Genomic DNA, 8,140 nt, shown 5'->3' with positions numbered 1-8,140 from the left:
AACTTGGAAATGGCGGCGGTGGCAGCCGGTCAGAAGACCCGCTGCCGAACCGCTGCCGGAGCTGCCGCCACCAGGAAGATCCGCCCCAGGTAAGTCCCGTCCCGGGGGGGGCGGGCCGTTCCGCCACCGATTTTGGGGGGCCGAATGCACTGGCATTTGGCCTCCCCGAGATCCGTGGCGGAATTTTCGTACATCCCTACTAAAAACGCCTGCCCAGTTCTGGAATAAGATTCTTTGGACTAATGAAACCAAGATTAACTTGTCCCAGAATGATGGGAAGAGAAAAGTAAGGAGAAGGAAAGGAACAGCTCATGATCCAAAGCATACCACATCATCTGTCAAACATGGTGGAGGCAGTGTGATGGCATGGGCATGTATGGTCACCAATGGAACCGGGTCACTGGTGTTTATTGATGACCTGAGTGCTAATAAAATCAGCAGGTTGATTTCTGAAGTGTATAGGGCTATACTTTCTGCTCAGATTCAGCCGAATGCCGCCAAACTGATAGGACACTGCTTCATATTGCAGATGGATAATGACCCAAAACATACAGCAAAAGCTACCCAAGAGATTCTCAAGGCAAAGAAGTGGGATGTTCTTCAATGGCCAAATCAGCTACCCGATCTCAACCCAACAGAGCATGCGTTTCACTAACTGAAGACAAGACTGAAGGCAGAAAGACCCACAAACAAGCAGCAGCTGAAGGCAGCTGCAGTAAAGGCCTGGTAAAGCATCTCGAGGGAGGAAACTCAGCATGTGGTCATGTCCATGGGTTCCAGACATCAGGCAGTCATTGACTACAAAGTATTTTTATCCCGGTATTAAAGGCAATCCTTAAGTTTGAAATGATGTTGGTTTGTTCCATTACTTATGAACCACCAACGATGGGGGTGTGTGTCTGCCACTGGCTGTACTTCCTGAATGGTTAGTGCCCCACTTTTGTCACACCCCTTGAATGACAGCTGAAAGTCCGGACTTTGCTTCCATCTGGGTGTGTTTCCTTTCAACTTCAATGTGGTGGTGTACAGAGGCAAACTGCCAAAACACTTATCCTTGTTCCAATATTTCTGGCCCTGACTGTATTAGAAGTAGGGGTGTACAAAACCCTGCTTACCTGGCTCCGCTCGGTTCTGCAGGTGGGGAGGCAATCCGTTCCTTCCCCCCGGAATCCTGCCAGGCCGCTGCCGGGCTGGTGCGGACGCAAATGGCGTCCTGAGTAGGGGACTCCATTTGCGTCCCTATGGTAGCCAGTGATAGGCTACGTAAATATTTACGTAGCCTATCACGGCTAAAGCAGGGATGCAAATGGTGCAGCTGCAGCCAGGTAGGCTCCGTTTCATGGGGCTTTCACGGGGTGGAGGGGCAGGGGGCTCTGTTGCGCCACGGATTCCGGGGGGCCAAATTCACTGGAATTCACCCCCCCGGGATCCGTGGCGGAATTCTCTAACATCCCTAATTAGAAGTGTAATAAAATAGTGGCTAGCACGTTTCTTAGTAAAATCAAAGGATTAGTCTTTCAGCCAACAAAGCTCTCATCATTAAGATCTCACAGCTATCCATCTGTAAGGCATCTTTGGCAGAGGTTAGGTAATCATGTTTTGTAGGCTTTTCATTCTTCCAGGATCTCTCTGAGCAATCACATCAGACTCTTGTTTTTTATAACCCCTAATTACCTCATCGTGGGTTTTGGACCTGGTCATATACCACTACTCCCTTTCCTACTATATCATCCAACTAGGACTGCCTCCTAATGTAGGCAGCATGCTGGGGAAAAGCCCATTGAAGTCTTCAGCCACCCAGCCAAGGCAGTATCCTGAGTCCATATCTGGAGGCCACAGACAAGCTGGAGCAAATGAGAGAAAATGGGTAATTACATATGAGGAGGAATAAAACACCAAAACTAATACAATGTAAACCTTACTGGCTGCGATATCCAGAGAGGCACCTTACTTTTCAGACCTCCCTCAAACTGAAGCTGTATTTCAATAGAGTTTGTTTGCTCATTTGATTTTCTTTTCTTTAAATACTTTTAATTCTATTTTTATCTTTATAAATGAAATAAACAGTACCAACAACCTAATCAGTACCTACAGTTTCCCAGCAATATAGTATTCTTATGAGGACACAGCAATAACAAAAAAGAGGGGGGAAAATGAAAAAAGAAAACAGGAGGAGAAGGAAGAAGAAAGCAAGAAAAAAATGAAAAAAATATTAAGAAGTTACTTAAAATGATTAAATTTGAACTCTGTTACACACAAACTTCAAATCCCATTCTACTTAAAAGTTATACCTATTACACTGCCAATATTACAATTCAGTACAACATAGATAATCAACCTTACATTTCAATATCATATCACCAGTCTTAAAGCAAGGAAGCAGGCTGACAATTCATTTCCAATAACCATATCCAGTTAACGTATAATAGCAGAGCTTAACAATTTAACCAGCCTGAAATATTACTAACCAGTCTCATAATAATGATAGTAATAATAAAAAAGAAAGGAAATTAGGAAGGATAAATAATAAGTCACTAATAAATTTTATATTGTTGTATAATAATAAAGCTTAAAATCAACCTTACAACAATCACTAATATATTTTATACTGGATATATAAATGAGTGTGCACGTTTCTATACAACCTCAAACAGTAAATTTCAGTACCGTATAGCATATCCATTTAAACAGAAAGAATTTAAAGGAAAAGGGGTGGGGGGAAAGTGAGAGAGAAAAGACAAATATATACGAGCAATTATCTCTGGCCTAACCTGGATCTTGGAGACTAAATATAGCCAGTTAACAAAACATGTTTGTAGATTCCAGTTCATGGGGCTGAAAAGGACGTCTCACATGATTTTCTGATTAGCCACGCCTCCGCCATTTCGTAATTTAGAAACTTCTTCATCTGACCTTCAGAAACAATGCAAAATGTAGCAGGATATTTTGCACCAGACCTTGCACCAAACACCACTGCCAGCTCTCGCCCCACATCAACCCACATCAGCCCAGACAACACCGTGACCAGACCGAATGGCTGCAGACACAATGTCAGAGGACATTTTCAAACGTAGTATATCCCATCATGGGGTTTTCTACACCAGCCTAAAATCCTGCACTTAAAATGGGGCTTTCCGCTTCTGTTTTAAATGCAGGATCACAACTGATTCCCTTTACACATGCTTCCTTCTATGCTGTTCCCATAGCATTATGTTTCTGTGAGGAGGCGTTACGCACGCTCCAGGTTCAGCGATACTTGCTCCTCTGCTCCTGCCCCTTTCCCTCCCCTTGCACATTAGTGGTGGATGGGGACTGACACATGGACAGCCCCCCACCCACCCAATCTTCCTAGGCCCTGCCTCCCTCTTCCATGCTTTTGGCCAGTCCCTGCTGCCCTGTTTTGAACAGGCAGGCTGAAAACGGAGAGGAGCCAAAATGGCTCAGGTGCAGGAAGGTTGAATGCCCATCAGACCTTCATCACCACCTTCAACATCATGACCACGCCCCCAACAACCACACCCAGCACTTCATTCACACTAGGGGAGAAATACACAGGGAGGACATGGTGCTCCATTTGCACATATCTGGAAAAATACCCCATTTTTTCCGTTTGAGGAAAACACGGGATAGGTGGGAGGAAATAGTGGAATAATGACTGAACAACAGCGACGTCATGTAATGGACCCGCACAATTCAGTGAGCGAGCAACCATGAATGCGCAATAAACTTGAGGTGTAGAGATCTGCCATGTCTCGGAAATGCCCTCCTACCAAGTAAAGAGGGCAAACTGGACAGTCCTCACACAGAATAAATGGGCACAAATTTGACATTTAAAAAGGTAACACCGACAGCCTATGGGGGACACTTTCAGCCTCCAGGTCATTTGGTAACAAACCTCAAATTTGCTGTCTTGCACATGAGAAACTTTACAGACAGAACTCATTGTAGCTCTAGCCAGTAAAGTATGAACCCCAGCTCTGACCTCAACCATCCCCACGAAGAGGAGACCAGTGAAGAATGTGTGAATCCCATCTCTACACTCAGCCATCCCCATGAAGAGACCAGCGAGGATCGTGTGAATCCCAGCTCTACGCTCAGCCATCCCCATGAAGGAGAGTCCAGTTTGCCAGTCATGTTTGAACCCCAGCCCTAAAATCAACCAGCACAATAAACTGGGGACTTGCCTGGCTCGTGCTGACTGCAGTTGCCAGACATCCCTTCATCAGAAGCTGCCTTTCACTTTTCATTCAACCTGCCCTGGAGGAGGTGAACAGAGGCAGAGGCCATGGAAGTCTTTGGCCACCCAGCCAAGGCACTATCCCGAGTCGTATCTGGAGGCCACAGACAAGCTGAAGCAAAGGAGTGCAAATGTATAACTACATATGCGAAGGAATAAAACACCAAAACTAATACAATGTAAACCTTACTGGTTGTGATACCTAGAGAGGTGCCTTACTTTTCAGACCTCCTGAAGCTGTATTTCAATAAGGTCTGTTTGCTCTTCTTTTTCTGGTGACAGCCGGGGGGGGGGGGCAGAGTAGGCGCCCAGTCTGCTCATCGGCCTGCTTGGCCAAGGTACTGGAAGACCTGCATAAACAGTCTCTACCCAGCAAAGGAATGGGGAGGACTGAGAGCTCATATAAACTCTGCCGGTGGCTATATAGGCACAGCTGAATTGAGTCTGCCTCATTACTACTCACAGCTGAGTAGTAGACCTTTCCAGCTTTGCCCCTTTCCATAGTACCCAAAGCAAATTCCTGTGTGGCTGCTTTTTCCTCCTCATAAGTAGATTCTTGCTTCTGAGTAGACTCTTCCAGCCCTGACCCTCTTTCTGCTCTGCTGTGGTAAAAGGAGCCATTAACAAATGAAAACACAAAATCGTGGGGAGCTGGTTCACTTTCTGCATGCAAAGGAGGTGCTTTATCATCGAGCAGTGGCCTCATCCCTTAACCGCCTTTAGCTCTGTAGTACTAAAATCTGTACTAAAATCAGCCATTAAAAAAATCCTGTGGGATATATGGAAAGGGGGGTGCACCCCCAACCTTCTGCATTTGAGGGCTCCAGACTGGAGGGACCCATGACTTAAGCTTCTTCTCCATTAATCCAAGACTTAAGTGTCTCCTCTATTAATTTAAACTCCGACTGAGTGGTGCGCCTATTGGGTGATTTATGGCTCCTTCACTGGGCAATTCCAGCTGCAGTATTTCCTATTTATAGCAAATGCTCATCTTTCAGGGCCTGAGGAACTCTCTGCCACTGCAAGTTAGAGTTCCACAATTCTCTTGAGAATACTTTAAAACCTCCTAGTAGCTGCTATAAGACGCTTACCCACCCCAGAGACCAAATGAACTATTAAACAAGTGAATCTACTGAACAGCTATTTTGCATATAAGGGAATGCTAATATTTAGTTTGGGGATTTCAAAAGGCTGCTTAGTGACAACTCTGAAGCACTCAAGAGACAGTGTTGCTGCTACAAGCCCCTTAATGACTTGTTTTACCTCGGGCCAAATTCCCTCAACCTTCACCCTCGCCAAATACACCCGCACCAAGTGCCCGCTCTTGAGTAGCCTTCCTCTGGCTCCCAAAGCTTGTATTGTATTGTACAGATGTATTTAGGACTGTGTGGACAATATCTGGCTTTTTACAGCCTGCTTGAATCACCTTCTTCTGGCAAGATCTTAGGGCAGCCTCCTGGCATAACACAGCCACCCTGCACCTGACCTTCACCAGCCACGTATTATGGTTATCCCACAGAGAAGAAACGGTGCAATATTCAGGCCTTAGCTAGGCACTTTCTCCTCAGCTTTCTCCTAGCTTTTCTAAAACACCACCCGCCGAACAGCAGACCTTCTCCCTCACTGACTGCCACAGACTGACGGACTGCAAGTCTCCTTTCCCGCTTTTCCCCACCTAGCAAGAATCCCCAGCCGATCAGAATTGACTTTACCTGCTCCACCACCGCCCCCCGCCCCCGAAACAGGCCTTCGACAGGAACAAAGCAAGGCCTCAGGACCATCTTCACATCAAAATCCCTGCATCAGATAAACAGTTGTTTTTTGCGGAAAACCATTCCAAATAAAAATATTTCATTACGGAGTGGTTTTAGGGAGCTAAGACCCCTAACAGACCATTTTTTAGATATCATCTCCAAACAGATCAAGTCAGAATGCAATAAATAAGGTGACTGCAGTCTAACATGATGATGCATAAGCAACATCTTCAAATAGCGGGGGTTTGCTATCACAGCCCCTGTCCTGCCTATTGGAGAAATTTTGGTCGGGAACATAAGAAGGGCCTTGCAGCTGGATCAGGCCAAAGGCCCATTTAACCCAGCATCTGGCTTCCCGCAGCAACCAGTCAGATGCCTTGAGGAGTCCCACCAGCAGGGCACAAAGGGAACAGCCTCACCTCAGCACTGCTCCCCCCAGCCTCAACAAGTTGCATTCAGAGGTAGACTGCCTCTGAAGATGAAGTCTCTCTCTTGCTGGGTCTGTTCACGGATTCTTCCCCGGGGAAGCTGCATAGAGCTTTAAGCAATTCTGAAAAGGCCTTTTCCATGGCTGTAACACCAGCATCTGTTTTCAATGCCTTGAATCAAGCTGGTGAAGTAGAAATAAAGATGAGTGCTTTGGAGTGTGTGCAGAGTGCCTTTGACTTGCTACCGAGTAAGCACAGTCATCGCCCACACTTAGGGGTTCCAGACATAATTTCTCAAGATGTTTGTCACGCAGCTGCTGGGAGCAGACATCTATCTATCTAGGCTGCAATCGCAAGCACATCGGCTTCGGCTTAAGACACACAGGGCGTAGTGGAATGTTCTCTTGAGTAAAAATGCATGGACTCCAACTGCAACAATCCCTCCGTCTGAGTTCTCTCTGCCCAGCGAGGCAGGAGAGAGCCTAAGAAAGCCAGCACAGCCCCATCCCCTCCCTGCCTGCCTGCCTGCCTGCCTGCCTGCCTTTCACTGGCTTTGCAAACACATTCTCTGCCATATGGATATTGCTAGTTTCACTCCTTACCTGTGCCTTGTCCATCCTCAAACTTGGGGGGTGGGGGTACTAAAGCTGTGCTGGGGAGCGATCCAAGTTTTATACTATCTGTGGAGCAGACAGCAGCTGCTCAGTGATGAGAAAAATGAACGCTGCTTGTGTCCAGGGGCACTTTTCAAACTCTCAGGCCCTTACGACCCACTTTTTCTGAGTGGTGAGAACTCCAGGGATGTGAGTGTGACCCAGGGGTTTGGTTTCCTTGGAACGCGGCCCCTGGAAGCGTACAGTTTAGTTTTTGTACTCTGTGCTTTATCTACACGCATATACAGGAGGAGCATGAAGGGAGGCCCACATCTTTAACCAACTCCAACAGATTTCTAGGGGAGACGCCAGCAGCATAGACTTGCAGGCTTCTCTGTTGTTTCCTGCTTACACACAGACCTGAGTCACCTCTCCCTGTATCTCATGGGGGGCAATAAGGATGAACCAAAGCACCAGCGGGGTGGGTTGGCATTGTTTCCACTGCTTGTTGGGGGAAGGTTTTCTACATAAATCCTTTCAGCAAAGTTAGATTTAAAGCATGGCAGTGGATGAAAGTTGAGGGAGGGGCGATGCTGGTCTGTTGCACCCCATTGCCAGTTTTTTTTCCAAACAGGTTAGGAACTACAGCAAGCACTGTGCAGTCCAAAACCTGCAGAGGAGGGAGGACCACCCAAACAAGGATACATTTGGAGGTCCCTGGGAAGAGAAATCTACAGCCCAGTTGGTGCACCAGTCCTAATCATCCTTACTGCAACATTAGTGCAGTTTATTCTGCAAATTCGTTCAGAAACTAAATCCACATAGATCATCCTTTCTTGGAAGTAAGCCCTGTTGATTTTAATGGGGTGTATTCCAAAGTAACCTTGTTTGTTTTTTTGTTTATTAAAATTATAGATCTCACCCTCCATCTACCAGGTGCCTAGGACAACATACAGTAAAAACATTAAAGTTTCACATTGTCTCGGGTTTTTACAGAACAGTTGATTTCACTTTAATGGAATTGCTAGGAAGGATATTGAGAAACTGTTAACTCACCTCTCTCAAAACAATATAAGGCGTTTTGGAATGAAATGCCAAGTGAAAACAACTGAAAATGGTTAATGACAC

General features: G+C 46.1%; 1 long non-coding RNA gene across 1 annotated transcript; it reads right to left on the bottom strand.

Moving 5' to 3' along the window:
* Nucleotides 1-8,140, bottom strand: LOC146334710 (uncharacterized). Its single transcript, XR_014786267.1, has 4 exons — nt 6,411-8,140; nt 4,185-4,349; nt 2,772-2,913; nt 1-1,844 (listed from the first exon to the last, which is right to left on the bottom strand). It is a non-coding gene; the product is annotated as an uncharacterized LOC146334710 (long non-coding RNA).

The sequence above is a fragment of the Heloderma suspectum genome, chromosome 17, assembly GCF_057233095.1.
Source record: "Heloderma suspectum isolate Gila_16-S chromosome 17, 16-S_ref, whole genome shotgun sequence".
Taxonomy (NCBI): Eukaryota; Metazoa; Chordata; class Lepidosauria; order Squamata; family Helodermatidae; genus Heloderma; species Heloderma suspectum.
Note: the sequence above shows the minus strand (reverse complement) of the source record. Positions and strands in the feature narration are given on the sequence as shown.